We start from the raw sequence: 19,434 nt of genomic DNA, 5'->3' as shown, positions 1-19,434 counted from the left end.
CTTATAGCTATGTCTTCTTGTTGAATCTTTTGAACTAAGTGAATGTGATCGGACCCTAACCTCTCTATGCTTTCTATCTCAAACTCTATCTCTCCAAATCATATGCATTCTATTGAAACTATCGAATGTCTTCTCTGCATCCTTGTCAGCAGAAGATACAGAGACAAACATTAAGTCCGTTTTCAATGCTCATTCCTTCACCTAAAACCCGGAGAAGTAGGAATGACCACCCGACAATCCAGGCGTGCGTGGGACGTGGAACAACCTCCGACATGCTACATGATGGCCATGTGTTCCTCAAATGTGAATCGCCAGGGGCACCTGTGTAATAACACTGAGCCGCCCCTGTCCCTATAAATACACACCTCACCGCAGTCATTATGTCTTCTTTCACTCTCGCACGAACCCTAGCGCCACCGCTAGCCCTCGACGACGCCGGCGACGAAGCGCTTCGCTGCCGCAACCTCTCCGACGCCGTCTTCACGCCGACCGCGGACATCGTCTTCTCCGCCGTCGCCGTAGGTGTCCTCCGTCGCCAAGTTAGGGTACGGACGATCGAACTGCTCGGCTTCCTCTTCCACTCCGTCTAGCAGTTCCTTGTGTGGTAAATAAAGCTTCCTTTTGAAGGCCCCTTTTGATTCTACAGATTGGTCACTTTCTACCACAAGTAGTTTCTGTTCACACATGTTGGATCCACTTCATACTCCATCTCATATTATGCCTAGTATGTTCACTTATGCTTCACAAAGCAGTTAGATTCCTCACTTGTACTGATCTCTGGATTTGTACAAATCTGGAACCAACTCCTTATCTATGAGTGAATGTCTTCGCACGATGAGGTCAATGTCTTCTAAACTGATTTATCTTCAAAATCTTCTGAGAATGCATATGACCTCTTCCCCTTCCCTCGCACCTTAATGATGTCACAGGTACATGTCCGTGGGAGAATCCCTTGGTTCTCATAGTCTGCATTCATTTGCAGAATTCTTACAGTATCATATAAATTCTCCCGAAGCCAGTTCCTATTTGTCCAGCAAGCAAAAGCCTCTGAAGCCTTTGAACATGTTGAAGCCATTCAGTTTAAAGTTCATGGCTACAGAGAAATCTGCAAGGAAGGGAGGCAGACAGCGTCGTGGGGGCACATCAAGAGATTTGCCTGATGACCTCTCAGAGCTTTACAAGACAGATCCTGAAGAGGATTATAATCAGCGCAAGACCCGAATCCAGTGGATTCGAAGATATTGGATAGAACAGTGGTACAAATACAGATTCGTGACCAAGCAATATGCTAAGAAGAGTGCTATCAAAAGTCCTTGGGGTGATATTCTCTTCCGAGGCCTTCCACCCAAGAACAAAGCTGAAGCTATTGCTCAGGGTTTCTATCCGTGTATGGTCCGTGGACCTCAGCCTGAAGATGCCGACCCATCATCATTGCTATGGTGTCATGACGATAATCTCTTCAAGCGCAACTTCCAGCACGCAAAGGCATCGGCCAAGGAAAACAAGAAGTCATTGGGACTAGACTTCAACCCTGGTCCTTCTGCTCCCCGGGCTGATGGCACACGCGATGCAGAACCCAATGTCATCGGTCCTTTCTACAACCTTGAAGGTCTTATCACTCATATCGTGGTTCAAGGGATAGCCGTGAATGAGCCTGCAGATGACGCTGAATCAGATGAAGCGCCTGCAGCGCCGAAGCCAAAGAAACTGAAGCAGCCTAAAACTTCAAAGCCTGCCTCTGCACCAAAAATCTCACGGGCGAAGCCACTGGCCACTGCACCTCCTGAAGACAGTGTGCAGTCTGAAGATTTGTCACGCATCTCCAAGCCCCAGAAAGTCAAGATGCCTCTGCCACACACCGGCCAAGAACTGACAGCTTCTTCCATTCTGCGCAATGATGCCATCGATCTGTCCAGTGATGAAGATCTTGCAGATGATGCTCTTGAGCAACTGATCAAGAGAAAAGAGGAAGCAGAAATCTTCAATGATCTGCCTCTCTTTGACGTGGCAATCATCCACAACTTCCTTGATGAGTGGTTTGACACGCCCAACCTCAGCTTCAAAGATCTGCAACTTCCAATTGGCCTCAGTGTCGCCTTCCATGGCGCCATTGCTTCAGAGTTAGCTATCGCCCAGTGCATTGTTGAGCTGAAGCAAAAGATTGACTATGAAAAAGCTCAGTTCAAGAAGCATATGGCCAAGCTCAGCGTGCAAGAGGTCAAGAACTTCAAGATCATGCTGCATGAGCTTAAAGAAGCCTTTCTCAAGAAGCGTGAAGAAGCTCAAGGTTCTCGTGAGCGCATGAAGAGCCTGGCTGACAAGTGTGTGCAAGGCTACAACGAGGCTGAGAAGCACAAGGCCCTTGGGCGTCCGGGCATTGATCCCAGGATGGCTGCTAAGCAGAAGAAGAAGCCCACTGTGGCCGAACCCAACGCACCAAGGCAGGAAGCAGATCCCATTGTCTTCCCAACTAGCATGACTGGCTCGAAGCCAAAGGCAAGGTCAACCGCTTCAGAACTGAAGAAGACGAGGACTGCTGAGGCTAAAGCCAGAAAGAGAAAACATCCTGAAGCCTCTGCTACTGCTCCCTCCAAGAAGAAACGGAAGACAAAGAAGGAACGGGCTGCTCCCACAGAGCCCTTAATTGTTGAACCCATCTCCATGGTTCGCCCAGCCACTAAACACCAAGAGCGCCAACTGACTGTCCATGAGCCTGCTTTCATAGAGGCTCATGAAGCTGAAGACTTTCCAGTAGCTGATCCCATCGCTGCTGAAGACATTGGTCACCATGACCATGTTGAAGATGATGCAGTTCTTCCTCAGCTCGAGCACCAACAGGTATCATCGCCTGTGCTAACGCACAGCGAACTCATCAACATTGGTCGTCCTCTGACGCCAATTGCTCAGGATGCATCATGGGCTGATCACCCACAAGCACAAGAGGAAGATGACTTTGAGGCCCAGCCAACTCCAACTCCATAGGCGTCGCCAGCGTTATGCAGGCTTCGCAAAGGACCAAGGCCTCCAATCTCTGAGTCTGAAGCTAAAGCTGCTGAAGACATTCCGGCTGCATCAGCCGATGAAGAAGAAACCCCAAGAGCTGCTACACCCCCGTCTCACCACGAAGTTGTTCTCGAGGAGAACGTGACTGTGACCAACCCTCCAGCCCATCAAATGGAGGTTGAGAATCTTGAGGCTGCCACCGACGCCACTGATGCTGTCATGGCTGAAGCCAATGTGGAGCCTACACCAACAAAAGCACCAGAAGTCAGCGAAGCCAATGATACTACTGCTTCTGTTCCTGCGCCTGCTGCTGGTCCTCAGTTTGACTATCATGTTGAGCACAGGCCTCAGGTACAGAAGCCAATCCCAAGATTGCCCAGGTTTCCAGGTCCTGCATCAGCACCTGGATCCTTCAATGTCAATGGCTTCAAAGCAGATAACACTTTCTTCAATAGCTCCAAGAACCCATACTCAAGGGAAAGAATATCTTCTGATCGGTTCTGGAGCTATCTGCAGCGAAGCTATTACTCCTGCATTCTGTACAATCAAGGTCGCATCTTCCAACATAAGTGTCTTGACATTGAAGCAAGAGCTGGTCTGCCCTGTCTGGAAGAAGCTCTGGATTGCTTCAAAGAGGTGGGATTGTTGCCGTTTGTCACTGACCAAGAGCACTGGAATGAAGAGTTGCTGCTCCAATTCTATGCCACACTTCACATCCGTGGGTATAAGAGAGATCCGAAGACTTGGGTCCTGGAGTGGATGACAGGAAATGTTCACCATGAAGCCAAAGCCTTTGATATCATTGAGCTCACTGGTTTGCCCACTCCCGGCGATCTCTATGAACCCGGCTGTCAGCTTCATAGTGAATCTATGGAGAGCATCTTTCACAAGTCTGAACCAAACATGAGTTAGATGCTCAGTATGATGAAGCCATTGCCACAAGATGCTGCATATCGTAAAGAGTTCTTTGTTGAAGACCTTGAGTATCTGCCAAGGACCATTTATCACATCATAAGGTGAACTCTCTGGCCCATCAAAGGACATTCTCCACATGCCAAGCTGGAAGGTGCAATGAAGACTTTGGTCTTCTATATTCTTCATGGCAAATGCTTCAATGCATAGGACTTCTTCATCCGCCAACTTGCTGCATCAGGCTCTGATCTTTTTGGCTTGAAGTTCTACGCTCAATGGATAATGCGGCTGATTAAACTCCACTCCGCTATCTCATATCAGCCATCTGCTCGCAATCATCGGATCTTTCTGCCTGATGTGGATATGTCTGTTGAAGCCATTTATCCTGAGCCTGCCAAGGAACCTCTAAGTCTTCAGAATGCGGAGAATCAAAGTTTTTCTCAGAACATTGAAGGAGTTGAAGCAGTCACTTGTGTGTATCCTTTGGCTAGAACTACACATGCACCACATCCTGCCCATACTGAAGCCACCGATAGCACAATTGTCCAACGACCCAAGAAGCGCACTCGTGTTCTCAATGACCGAGAGCTTCTGGTGGCTCTTCATCAGAAACAGGATAAGCATCATGACTGGCTGAAGCGCCAAATGCAAAGCCTCTTGGTGGATGTCAACCGTATTCACAATCTTGCCACCAAGAATGCCTTTGTTGCACATGAAACCTCTCGACACACATGGAAAGGGCTGACACTTATGTGCTCTAAAGATGATCTTCAAGAGGATGGCTTCTCTGAACGCTTCAAGTTTGACTCCACACCTCCTCGAAGGGCAGTGCTGCGACGAACTCCATCTCTTGAAGACTTTGAGTTCTCTTCCTCTGCTGCAACTGTGAATGCCAGAGTGATCGAGGACGAAGACGATGCTACTTCACCGCCACCTCCTTCAGCACGCTTCGACACTGCTCCAAGTTCTTCTGCACCGCCGAACACCACCGACGACCCTACTGCTTCACCTACTCTTCATGGGAACGAGTAGATGCTCTATGTCTTCAAGCCTTTTTGGTCCTTACTGACAAAAGGGGGAGAAGCATATCAGTTTGATAGTCTTCAAGCGGGTCCACATGGGCAGTTGCTTTATATTTTGCCTCATGTTTACAACTCTCGTTTTGATACATTTGGTTCTTTGAGTTGTAACACCTAAACTCGATGGTCGTCTGCTACTTATTTGCTACTTCATGATGCGACGATAAATTCCGCATGTGCGATGATAAATTCCGCATGTGCAACGATAAATTCCGCACTTAGATCATTTTGCAGACGTCCATTTTCCATTATGCATGTCATTATCTTCACATACCTTCTCATGCATAATGAATTGTCATCATAAGTTGAAGAGGATCTCCACGAGGACAACCTGCCATGTGCATTTGCATTCCAAAAGCAAATTACTCATATGCACATCTTCAGGGGGAGCCCTTGCAACTAATGAAGACAATTCCTTTACAATTTCACATATTATATTCCCCATTGAAAACTTCAACTAGTTTGTCATCAATCACCAAAAAGGGGGAGATTGTAAGTGCATCTAGTGCCACCCCTAGTTGGTTTTGGAGTATTGACGACAAACCTAGTTGAGGGACTAATGTGTTTGTGAGAATTGCAGGATAAAACAGGTAGAAGTCCCTCATTGATTCGGTTTTCCTACTAGAGATGACCCCTAAAAATGTATGAAGACATTGATGTCAAAGGTGGTATATGAAGATATTCTCATTGAAGACTATGACAAGAGAAGATATCGCATGAAGCCTATGGAGCTCGAAGACTCTGATCTTTCGTAGTTCTATTTCTTCTTTATTGAGTCATAGGAACCACTGTACTATTAAGTGGGGTCCAAGAGAACCAGTCAGAATGACTGAACTGATGCTTAACCAAAACCTATGTCTTCGAGTGAAGACTATGAGAGCGAATCTTGTCCAGAGTCGGACAAGTCAGCTTTGCTTGTAGCCCAAGTAAAGTTGTCGTGTGAGTTTGAAATCTGACCGTTGGAACACGTGTCAGTTTCTTAGTGACCCAGGGTCATTTCGGACAAATCAGGTCGGGTTGCCTAGTGGCTACAAATAGCCCACCCCCTACAACCATAAATGGTTGGCTGCTCAGAGTTAGAGTAGGCTTTTGTTCGTTGAGAGCAACCCACCTCGAAGCCTTTGAGAGAGAATTCCTTGCGAGGATAAAGCCCTAACCACCCAGAGCCAAAGAGTGTTAGGCATCACTTAAGTCTTCTTGTCTGGGTGATCTGAAGACTTATTACACTTGAGGACTGTGAATCCTCCAGCCGGTTAGGCGTCGCGTTCTGAGCATCCAAGAGACATTGTGGATCGCCGGTGAACGAAGTCTGTGAAGGTTTGCGAGTCTACCTTGAAGACTTACCAGAGTGATTGGGCGAGGTCTGTGTGACCTTATCTCAAGGGGAATACGGTGAGGACTGGGTGTCCTGAGCTGAGTGTTCAGGACTGGGTGTCCGGGACTATGTGTCCTCAGGTTTAAATACCTAGCCGCCCTAACCAGACGTACAGTTGTCACAGCAACTGGAACTGGTCCAACAAATCATTGTCTTCAACGAGTCACTGGTTTCATCCTTCCCTTCCCTTTACTTTCTGTTGGTCCTTGTGAAGTCATTGTATGATTGCACTATCTTTTGTCTTCACTGAGTGACTGCGTGTTCTGTTTGGCTTCATAATATCTTCCTACCTGATCCTTACTACATTGCTGCTATTAGTCATTGTGCTTTCACTTCATTGAATACTTGACTATGGTTTGTCTAGTGTAGTCTACCTTCCGCTGCATGGTAATAGGTTTATTTCTATCGTTTGTCTTCGAAACTTCCACGTTTTGAAGACTTTCATAAAAATCGCCTATTCACCCCCCTCTAGTCGATATAACGCACTTTCACTTCTTCCTCTCTCCAGCCTCCACTCGTCGCGGGAGGGCTCCGGCGGATCTCTGTCTTCGGGGCGCCCCTCTCCATTTCCTTTGGTGGAGTCGATCCCCACCCCGTTCTCTTGCCATGGATGCCGGTATTGCACCCGTTCCTTCTTTCCTTTTGTCTCGTTTTCAGATCTTGTTTCTTAGGGGCAATGGTGGTTGCATCTCTAGATTTTTGGCTAAATCTAGGCTTGAGTTGGTTGGAGAAGGCAACTAGACTATCTCGATTAGAGTTTGGTAGGAATATTTTTGAATTTGGTAGGCCGGTAGTGCCGGATCTGACCACGGTAGTAGGAAACCACTGTTTCTCCGCCTCGTGCTGTAGGAAACTGCTGTTTCTCCACCTCGAGCAGTACTACCGCTCTTGTTGGAGCGGTACTACCGCTTGGGCTCGAGCAGTACTACCGCTCTCGCTGGAGCGGTACTACTGCTTGACCTTGAGCGGTACTACCGCTCTCTTTGGGGTGGTACTACCGCGGGCATGTCACGGTACTACCGCTACATGCCAAATTCCATCAAATTCCTACCTTACCTTGATTATTTTTGTTGTGTTTGTTGGCTTATGCTCGTTCTTTCTGGTTGTTTTGCGTGTTCTTGTGTTTGGCTCCAGGTGATGACCCTTATGAGCATCAAGCTCGCCGTATCAACCCCGGGCGTGCAACATCAAAATGCTACCGCACCTCTGAGCCAGCCGGTGGTTCCTCGAGCACCCAACCGCCTCCAGCAAGCGCATCTGCAAGTGTTCCTCCACCTCCTCAGCAATCGAAGAGATCCGCCAACAAGACAAAAGGGAAGACTGTGACTGAGATGACCAACAAGGAGTTTTGGGAGAAGCGTCGCCGCAACCCCTATGCGGTGGACCAAGAACCCACTTTGGTCAACTGCCCATTCTGGAACCGTTTTCAGTTTGCCATCTACTTTGATGTGATCAAGGCCAAGAAGAATCTCTTTGTTGATGTTCGCTCCATTGACACTGATGCTATGGAGAAGGACCCGGAGTACTTTCGCGAAGCCCTTCGGATGTGCACTCAGCTGAACATTCTCAGGATCATGTAATTCAACAAGGATTTCTATGCGGATTTGGTGGCTCAATTCTATGCCACCATCCATCTTGGGACGGATGTCGACAGGACTCTGACATGGATGACCAATGGCAAGCTGCTTTCCGTCAAGTGGAAGGCTTTCATGGAGTTACTTGATGTGGTGGATCACGGGCTTGAGACTCCTGTCGGTTTCCGCCCTCACCGCAATGCTACGTCCACCCACAAGCAAGCCCTTTGGCCCTACTGCACTGTGAAAGTTCACCTAGTAACTGAGGAGAAGACCTATGAGCTGTCTCCGTATCTGGACATTCTTCATCGCATCTTCCATGAGACTCTCTTCCCTCGGATCGGGAATCTTGATATGGTCCACTCTTACCTCGTGGACATGCTCCTTTTCTGTCAGCATGAGAAGGAAGCAAGCACTGGAGAGAGCCTGGATATCTCTCATGTCATGTGGTCTGAACTTCTCTCTGCCGTGTCTGAGCGCAAGTGCCCGATATATGGTCCATTCATCATGAGGCTCATTGAGAGGGCCTGGGCACAGACCTATCCCAGAGTGTTGCTAGAGACTGGAGACTTGGTTTCTCATGAGATCAAGCGTCTGAGGAAGAAGGACAATTGGGTCACCCCAGCGCCTCAAACAGGGGGTCCGTCTGCTGCTGCTACTGCTGCCATGGAGACCGAGGGTGGAGCAGCCACTGATGATCACGAGGAGGATATTGGCCCCTCTAGTGCTGAACCCTCATGGGCGAAGAAGCTTAAAAACAAGTTGAAGAAGCTTTTCTACATGGAGTCTCATGGTCAGTACATGACTCATGTGGCGGAGAAGCATGCCAGGATGCGCCACAAGGAGCTCATGCGTCAGTTGGGAGCGACAGTTGCCCGTGGTTCTGAGGGTCAGATCACTGAAGAGGAGGAGTGGATTCATCAGCACTGCCCTTGGACCGACTCCGACGCCGAGTAGTTTTCGAAGAACGACGGAGATGCAGACGATCACGCTGAGATTTGATGTTTCGAGATCCTCAGCTCGCCATCACCTGGAGTTGTAGCGTCGCTCTTTTCCCTTTTTGGTGTCTCGCTGCCAAAGGGGGAGAGAGTGTAGGGATTTGTGTCGTGCTTTGTGTTTTTCGTCTTGTGTTTTCCTGTGTGTTCTCTCGGTGTCTTTGTTTGGTTTGATTTGGTGCCCGTGAGACCTAAGTTCTAGACATATGGTGTGAGACATATGCTCCCTATCGCTACCTTATTACTTATGTCTATTCAGTACTGTAGTTTATTATGAGTTGCATGCCTGTCCTGTTTTATACTCGTCTCTCATATATCTTGTGCTTAGAATTGTTGGACTATAAAATATAGGGGGAGTGTTGATCCAGATGTGTGTGTCTTGCTTTCTGAATGCTCCTCTATCAAGGTGCACACATTCTGGGGGAGCCCGTCTATATTTTGTAGTTCTTAGTTTTCTTACTTTTATTTCTTTTCCTTGCGCAAATCCCTAGTTGTCATCAATCCACCAAAAAGGGGAAGATTGTTACGGCATATCTCTCTCAAGGTAGTTTTGGTGATTGATGACAACATGTTTGTGGACTAATCTTGTGCTTTGAATACTTCACAGATTCTCCCCTCGCACGAGACGTTTTCTTCCCCTCGGAGTGTCTTTCAGGACGGTGTAGCTCTTTTGTTTCTCTCTTGGTGGACTAGTTGCGCAGAGGGCACCGTACTATCGAGAGGGGGTCCGCTGGGGTTTTGCATGGGTGGAATCAACACGTACACACCAGCTTCTCACCCTCCGAGCTTGTCCATTCCTTTGAAGAGGTCTCTCCACTTTTCCTTGTCCTGTCTGGGTCCCAGCGATAGTACCGCGCAACCCAGCCGTAGTACCGCTGAGGAGACACAAGCGGCAGTACCGCTCCACAGTGGTAGTACCGCCCTTGTCTCCACAGCAGTAGTACCACTGGGGTGCCTGGCACCACCACCTCGTCCTCAGCCTCATTGGAGAGATTCTCTCTCTCTCTTCAGTGTCCCAGCAGTAGTACCGCACTACCAGCGGTAGTACGGCCGAAGGGTCACAAGCGGCAGTACCGCCCGTGACCCCGCTGCCGTAGTACCACTGGGCTGTTTGGCTCCTACTGCCTTGACTCGAGGGGTCTTTTTCTCGTGTCGGGTTTTGCGGCACTAGTTGCGGTTGTAGAGGCGGTAGTACCATTTCATGAGCGGTAGTACCGTTTCATGAGCGGTAGTACCGTTTCATGAGCGGTAGTACCGTTCCATGAGCGGTAGTACCGTTTCATCAGTGTTGGGTCCTATTCCCTACTAGTCTCCTCTGCGCGGCAGTGCCGCTGGCTGGTGCGGCAGTACCGCTGACCTAGCGGTAGTACCGCCCCCTCTTAGCGGTAGTATCGCCCTGTGCGGGGCTGGTTGGTGGGGGGCAACGGTTGGATTGTTGCCCCCACTATAAAAGGGAGTCCCCTTCTTATCTTTGACCCACCTCTTCCTCCCCCAAGCTCCATTAAATGCTCCAAGCTCCATTTTCGCCCCATCTATCTCTCTAGCCAATCAAACTTGTTGATTTCCTCGGGAGTGGTTGAGAAGGCCCCGATCTACACTTCCACCAAGGGATTTTCGATTCCCCCACTCATCCCTAGCGGATCATGTTACTCTTGGGTGTTTGAGCACCCTAGATGGTTGAGGTCACCACGGAGCCATAGTCCATTGTGGTGAAGCTTCGTGGTTTTGTTGGGAACCTCCGATTAAGTTGTGGAGATTGCCCCAACCTTGTTTGTAAAGGTTCGGTCGCCGCCTTCAAGGGCACCAATAGTGGAATCACGGCATCTCGCATTATGTGAGGGCGTGAGGAGAATACGGTGGCCCTAGTGTCTAATTGGGGAGCATCGTGCCTCCACACCGCTCCAACGGAGACGTACTTCCCCTCAAAGGGAAGGAACTTCGGTAACACATCCTCGTCTTCACCGGATCCACTCTTGGTTATCTCTTACCTTTACTTGTGCAAGCTCTTTAGTGTTACTTCTCTTGCTTGCTTGTTGGTATTGCATCATATAGGTTGCTCACCTAGTTGCACATCTAGACAACCTACTTTGATGCAAAGTTTAATTTGATAAAGAAAAGTTAAAAATTGGTAGTTGCCTATTCACCCCCCCTATAGTCAACCATATCGATCCTTTCAATTGGTATCAGAGCCTCGTCTCTTTATTAAGGACTTTACCGTCCAAAGAGTATGGTTGATACCATAGACGGTGTGGAGGAACACTCCGGTGTGAATCCGATCTCGTCTACGGGCGATGGGGGAACCTCGGTCTCCCGTGAGGAGTTCAATGTGGCCTTGGAGACAATGAAAACCTCCATGATGACCGAAGTTGAAAGCATGTTTACTAAATTTCTTGAGGGGCTTAAACTATCCACGTCACCGTTGAAAGTGGGTGACCCCGCCAACAAGGTGACAGATGCTATCCCCGACAAGGGGGAAGCTAGTAGTGAAAAGGCTCCTTCTTCTAGTGGTAAGAATGGCACCGGCATCTTTGCCCATGTGGAACCACCACTTGTTTATGGTGGATCGGTTCCTTCCACTCATTTGAATCATGCCGGTCCTCCCCCTAAGATTGTGAAAAATGAGGATTTTGATTCTTGGGTTTACCGCTTTAAACTTCATTTAAATCATGTGAACACTAACCTTTGGAGAATCATTGAAGAAGGTTTCTATCCACATGATCCAAGCAACTTCACTCCTCGAGAAGCCGCGGACAATCAATTCAATGAGAATGCTCTCTTCATCATTCAAGATGCAATTCCACCCGAAGACCTACCTCATCTTCGTCCCTTCGCCTTGGCCAAAGATGCATGGCATTGTGTTGTCTCTCTCTACCGGGGAAGTACAATAATTCAACGCTCCAACTATGAAGTGGTACAAGATGAGGCCGATGAGTTTGCAATGAAAGAAGATGAAGAACCTCGTGAGATTTATCGGAGAGTAACCAAACTCGCGGTCTCACTACGAGATCACGGGAGCAAGGACACGGATGACAATTGGATCAAGCGCAAATTCCTCAAGGCAATGATGCCCTATCACAAGGCCATGTCCTCCGTCATTCGTCAAAGACCGGACTTCCACACTTTGACCTCAAGCGAAGTGTTGGATGAGTTTGTGGCCATGAACATTTTGGACAAGACCGCCGACAATGCAGTGCTCCGTTCTCAACGGGCAAAGAAGCCTAACCTTGCATTGAAGGCCAAGCTCACCGTTGAAGAAGAAGAAGAGGAAGAAGAGGAGAGAAACCCCGAAGATATGAAGTATGCATATCATGAACACATGGCACTTGCTTCAAGGCAATTTTGGAGCAAGAAAAACTTGAGGCCAAACTTTAGCAAAAACAACTCGAGTGGCACGAGGGGCAAGCAACATGTAAGGACTTGCTACAATTGCGGCAACATGAGTCATTTTGTTGCGGAATGCCCGTATGAGAAGAGGGAAGACAATGGTGGCAAGCTCATCCAAAAGGACAAGGCCAAGTCGTTCCCCAACAAGAACAACTTCACCAAGAAGACTCCTCCCAAGGCATTGGTTGTACAAGAAGAGTACAATGAGGATGATGACGATGATGAAGATGATGAGTCGGTAGCCATGGCCTCCGTTGCCATTGCGACGACTTCACGGGTGTCTCTCTTCGACTCACCCAATGAGAGCATCACCGCCAAGTGCCTCATGGCTAAAGCCACCAACATGGTAACCCCCAATATCAAAACTACCATCATTAATCATTCTTCTCTGACGGATAGCATTAATGAACTTGAGGGAGCTAATGTGGAGGCTAACGAGTTTGAGGCCTTTATGGGCAAACTGAAGGGAAAATCCAAGAAGCAGTTTGTTGCTCTCTTGGAACAACTTGGTGAAGCCAATGACATGATCGAGGCTCACGAAGACACCATCACTAAGATGGAAGGGCATAGTCGTGACTATGCCGATGAGATTTTGGATCTTTCCAATGCTCTTGAGGAAGAGCGTGGTCTTTGTTTGGCTCTTGAGGAGTCACACAACGTTGATCATGCTAAGTTAAAGAAAGATTATGATTATGTCCTCATAGTTTCTCATGTGCTAAACTCCGAGAAGGCCGAACTTGAGGTTGATCTTGCTAGACTCAAAGAGGAGTTTGATCTACTTGACAAGGCTCACAAGGTCTTGAAGGGTACTCATGCTAGCCTCAAAGAGTCTCATGATCAACTTCAAGTAAAGCTAACCAAGGAAAAAGCCACTTTCCCTCGTATGATGTTAATTGATAATGCAAATACTACTAACCCGTGTTGTGAGCATGTGCATCTCGTTGAGGAGAACACTAAGCTAAAGGGGCAACTTGAGAGAGGTCTTGCGACTTGCATACAAGGCAAGAAGAACCTCAACGGTCTCTTGATCAACCAAAAGGGAGTTGTGGCCAAGGAAGGGGTTGGGTACGTTCCCGACTCCAAGAACAAGAAGAAGAATGACAAGACCAAACGACCTCCTCCTCTCATGCAAACCTTTGTGAAGGAGGGAGAGAGTGCCTCCGAGGAGAAGAAGAAGAACAATGTCAAGAAGGGCAATGTCACCCCTCCCAACAAAGCCGACGATTTTAATCCTTCTTATGTGTTATGCCATGCTAGTGATGGGCATGTTTATGCCAAATTTGTTGGTTCTCCTCATGAATACATTGAATGGTCTATTTGGGTTCCAAAAACCCTTGTTACTAACATCAAAGGACCCATTACAAAATGGGTACCTAAAACCAATCATTGATCTCTTGTAGGTGTTTGCTTCCGGTGGGGGATCATGGTTGCTCGATAGCGGAGCTACAAATCATATGACCGGAAGCAAGGACTTGGTGGTGGACGTGCACAAGGTTCCATCTATGCCCACCAATGTCGAGTGGGGTGACGCCTCATCTTGTAAGGTATTGGGACTTGACAAGGTGGTCATCTCTCATGATCTCACGATCGAGAAGGTCATGCTTGTTGAGTCCCTTGCATACAATTTACCTTCCCTTCGTCAACTTGAAATCATGGGCTTTGCCACTTTCTTTGATATCGATACCGTGGCCCTCTTGTGGAGCAAGACTCTTAAAGTAGCTTTTGTTGGGCATGTCGAGAACGGTCTATATGTGATTAACTTTTCGAAGCGACCCACTAAGACCGCGACATGCCTAATGGCTAAAGTTGATGTGGGATGGCTTTGGCATCGCCGTTTAGCCCATGTCAATATGAGATCTTTGCAAAGTCTCCTCAAGGGGGACCATGTCCGTGGACTAACGAATGTTAGTTTTGCTAAAGATCGTGCTTGCAGTGCCTGTATCGAAGGAAAGCTACATGAGAAGGCTCACCCTCCCACGACTATCATTTATTCAAAGAGGCCTTTGGAGCTCCTTCACATGGATCTCTTTAGGCCTCCATCCTTCGATAGTCTTGGAGGTAGGAAGTATTGCTTGGTGATTGTGGATGACTAATCAAGGTACACGTGGGTGTATTTCTTCAAGAGGAAGAGCGAGACCCAACAAACTGTCATTGACTTTGCAAATGAAGCACAACGTCAACACAATGCAAAGATCTTGACAATAAGAAGTGACAACAGCACCGAGTTCAAGAACTACACCTTGGATGAGTTTCTTAGTGATGAGGGAATCAAGCATCAATATTCCGCACCCTACACCCCTCAACAAAACGGTGTTGCAGAGAGGAAGAACCGGACGTTGATGGATGCGGCAAGAACGAGATATGTGTAGCTCCTGTCGGGATTTGTCGGCACAGCGGGTGGCTTTGCTGGTCTTGTTTTACCATTGTTGAAATGTCTTGTAACCAGGATTCTGAGTCTGATCGGGTCTTCCTGGGAGAAGGAATATCCTTCATTGACCGTGAGAGCTTGTGATGGGCTAAGTTGGGACACCCCTGCAGGGTTTTGAACTTTCGAAAGCCGTGCCCGCGGTTATGGGCAGATGGGAATTTTTTAATATCCGGTTGTAGAGAACTTGACACTTGACTTATTTAAAATGCATCAACCGCGTGTGTAGCCGTGATGGTCTCTTTTCGGCGGAGTCCGGGAAGTGAACACGGTTTTGGAGTTATGTTTGAACGTAATTAGTTTCAGCATCACTTCTTAATCTTTTCTAGCTTCACGACCGTTGCGTTGCTTCTCTTCTCGCTCTCTTTTGCGTATGCTTAGTGCTTGCTGCAGCTCCACCTCACTAGCCTTTCCTACCCTTAAGCTTAAATAGTCTTGATCGCGCGGGTGTGAGATTGTTGAGTCCTCGTGACTCACAGATACTTCCAAAACAGTTGCAAGTGCCGATGATACCAGTGCAGGTGACGCAACCGAGCTCAAGGAGGAGCTCGATGAAGTTTGTGTTCGTTGTGTTGTTTCGCTTTCCAGTTGATCAGTAGTGGAGCCCAGTCGGGGCGATCGGGGATCTATTGCATTAGGGGTTGTCTTATTTTATTTTGGTTCCGTAGTCGGACCTTGTTTGTATTCTGGATGATGTAATGCTATATTTATGTATTGTGTGAAGTGGCGATTGTAAGCCAACTCTTTATCCCTTTCTTATTCAGTACATGGGATGTGTAAAGATTACCGCTCTTGTGACATGCCTACTATGCGGTTATGCCTCTAAGTCATGCTCCGACACGTGGGAGATATAGCCGCATCATGGGTGTTACAAGTTGGTATCAGAGCCTTCCCCGACTTAGGAGCCCCCCTGCTTGATCGAATCGTTGGCGTTGTTGAGTTTAGAACAAAATGTTTTGAGTCTTAAGATTATATATATCGGAGAGTAGGATTCTTTTTACTCCTCAGTCCCTTCGTCGCTCTGGTGAGGCATCCTGGCGTAGAGTTTTGACTCTTCTCTTCTCAAATTTCTCAAATTTTTTTAAGATCACGTGGGTATCTTGGAATCATTTTGATGGTTTTGTGACGAGGACATTGTTCTTGGTGCCTCCTGACATTTAGGGGTTGTGGCAGTGTCCCGGGGAGTTGAGCTCCGAGGTGTTGTCGTCACAATTTTATCGTTGCAGTTCTGGAATACCTGAGTTCGCCGACATCGAAAATCTCTTTTATGCAGTTGTTGGTGAGATAACCTCGACGCCACCCAGTACTGGGGCAGGAGTTCGGGAGTATTGCCATAACTCATATAACGGATGCTTTTCGAAGGTTCAGGTAAATGATTTCCGAAGGTTTCTTGGTTATGTGTTGAAGGATGGATACAGCTGGATGTAGGATTTGCTAGTTTTGGGTGAGATATTATGCTTCCCCTATATCCCTAACACCTGATTGCATAACCAGAAAGTTTCGGGAGTTTATAAGTGGGAATTCAAGTAGCTCCTAGGATATCTTTCCGTCAGATGCATGATATGTGATTGGGGTTCGACGTCTAGTGGTCCGCCCATCCATAGTTGGTTTTAAAGTGGTCTCATTGTGTCTTAAAGAGTCCTTGGCTATGCTGACTCGGGGACGCTTCGTATGTCATGTGCACTGCCTTGTACATGATGGTGTTGTACGATCGAGCCCGTGTGGGCCCCACCACAAAAACTTCGGACGAAATCTCTATCATATGTTTGTTCCAGCTTATTCCGCAAGCCAATCCTTGTTTTGCTTTTGTTGTGGTATTCGAGTTGCTTCGATGTCAAATGTTGATTTCATACCTTCCCTAAGTGGTGTTCTCATATTCCTATGTGAATACTAATCCTTCTTGATCATATAGGTTGTCATGATAATCCTTTCCAACCGGTGCTTCATCTTCAAGTTATTTCATCTACTTCATCCTTGTAAGATCAACTCTCTTCTTCTCAACGATATCGTTTCCCCATCCAAATTCTTTTTCTTTCCCACCCACCCGCCCTTTTTGTTCATGAAGTCAGAAGTTGTTAATCGAGTATCCTTTTTATTCATGTGAAGTCTCTTCATTCTTTTCTTTCAATGTTCGTATCCGGTGATTCTCATGAAGATACTAACGGAGCTTCAAGTTCATCATTCTTCGTTCTTTTTCTTCTCCGGTGGGTTCAAATCAAGCTTTCGGTGTTGATCATATCTTTTTCATTGGTTCACATGCTTTCCATGTTGGAAGTTCTTATCAAAGACTCTCTTATTTATTCACCTCTCGCTATTCATATGTTTCGGAGTGCTGAAGATATCTTGAAGATTCACGTTTCCACTTGCATCCGTTCAACCTATTTCGAGGTTGTTACCCCATTCAGGCCATTTAAATCAAGCGGTGCAATCTATCTTTTATACATTCAACGATGTTTCTCTTGAGTGGGCCCTAACCCACAGGTCTTTTCCCAGGATCTTACCTGACTCTTCTAATTTTTCCCAGAGCTATCCTCAAATTCTTTTTGAAGTTTGACGTAAGAATGAGTTATCATCAGTCAATTTCCTTCTCCAATATCGTTTTCAAATTCTTTTCATCATTGGTTCAACCTTTTTAATTTTTTCATTCCGGAGTGCCTCAATAATTCTTGGTGGTGTTTCTCGTCGTCATTCTCGGGTTTGTGAAGACCGAAGAAGAGTTCCTCTTAAACCCTTACCTGTTCTTCCAAAGACTCTTGGTTCTAGCTTCTTGCCATCCTCTCATAATTGTTTTCGTTTGTGAGAATTCTTTTCACCCATCTTGATAATTTCATGAGTTGTTTCCATTTCTTTCATCTGAAGGCCATCTTTTCAAATATTATTCATTCCAGCTTTCAGCTCTCGTCATCCAAATCTTACCGGTGCATCGTTCAAGTGTTCTCTAATAAACTCATGTTATCTCTGTTCTCTTGTATCTAAATTCCATAAAGTATCTTAATTCGTTTTTCCAATTCTTCCCGGTGAATTGGGCCTTTGCTACGTTCATTTTCAATTCTTATGGTGGTTCGTTCAAGATTTCTCTTCCTTCTTTATCGTATCAATTCATTCGTTCTTTCCAAATCCTACCGGTAGTTCGTTCAAGCTCAAGTTTCAGCTATATCTCTCTTAATCCTTTCAACGAGAATAAGTAGTATGCCAAATCCATTACTTGTCATCAATTTAAATTGGTGAAGGATAAGCATAATGTAATTATTATTCTTGTTTCATCAAGTGTATTCAATTCCTTATTCCGGAGGTTCACCAAAATTCTTGATCTCATTTCTTCATCTTTCTTTCCGGAGTTCCAAGTTTTCTTGGTTATATCATCGCGAAGTTCCATCTAATCATTGCAAGGCTTCAATCTTATTATTTGCATCCTTCACTTCCTTTTGATCATTCTTTTATTACCGGAGTTCTTCATGGAGACTCTACATGATGGTTCATCAAGGATTTAATTCTTTCTCGAAGTGTTCATCGAGATTCTTTTCAGAGGAGCTCAAGTATTCTCCATCTTGCAGTCCGTAGTGCAATTCTTTCTACCTTATATTTTGAGATGGTGTTATGTCATTTTTGACAATTTCTGTGTGTGTCTTGATTCACAAGTTCAGAAATGAGATATTTAAACCTATCATTTTTTTCTTGGAGTTATCTTGGTATAGATTTCACCTAAAACCTTCCATTGGGAATGTTGCTCTTTGTGAGGATTACCTATGATCCAAGTTCTCTTATCACCTCGGTGTGAGAAGCTTTCTATATTTTCTAGCTCTCAATCAAATCTTTTTCCCGTGAGTGGAAGGTTGTCACCTCATAAATTTTGAGATGTATTCCATTAGCCCACATCAAGCTTATGCTTTCGTTGTTGATAATTCAACAACTCCGTTCAACCTTTTCTTCTTAAGCATGCTCTTTCAATTTTATTTGCGAGAGTTGTCATTCTTCTTCTCCGTTCTTTTCTTTCCAACCATCTAGTTTTCCAATCATTTGTTTCGGAGGCATGGTGATGTTGCTCTCTTCGTCCTATCATCCCACTTTTGTCAAAGATCATGTTCTTTCCTTTTGCTTATCCATTCAACCGGAGTGTCATGCCCTCTTTTCAAGTTCTTCCCATTTTGTCAAGTTTTGCCTCCCTTCTCAACCGGAGTGCTGTCTAAAATCTTTCTTATCCATTGTGCCATTTTTTTCTATAGATCTGGAGGCAGTGTGTTGTTGATTTCGTCAAGTATCATCCAATCTTCCCAAGTTCATGTTCAATTCCTTCCATTATAGTCGGAGTGTTGTCCAAATTATATCATTCTTATTCCTTCTCTATCTTGTTTTAACCGGAGTGTTGTCGTAATTGATCTTTATCGTTCCTTGTACATCTCGTTTCTACCAGGGTGCTTGCATGTACTTCTTGTCCATTGTAACCCTTTTCTTATGTCTTCCAACCTACAAGGTCCTAGTAAGGTTCCTTGTTCCTCTTTTCAAATGGAGTGTTTTCAACTTTGTTCATCTTCGTTGTATTCTTTCTTTCAAGTTGTTCAACCTCTAAGGTTCTTTGGTTTCACTATTTTGTCAAGAAGCAACTTTGTTTTACCTCTTCCTCTTTCGTTTCCCTCCAGTGCCATCCTAGATCTCGGGACGAGATCCTCTCGTAGTGGTGGAGTGTTGT

Source organism: Triticum urartu, chromosome 3A, assembly GCF_056163025.1.
Source record: "Triticum urartu cultivar PI428250 chromosome 3A, HENAU_Tu73, whole genome shotgun sequence".
Lineage (NCBI taxonomy): Eukaryota > Viridiplantae > Streptophyta > Magnoliopsida > Poales > Poaceae > Triticum > Triticum urartu.
Note: the sequence above shows the minus strand (reverse complement) of the source record.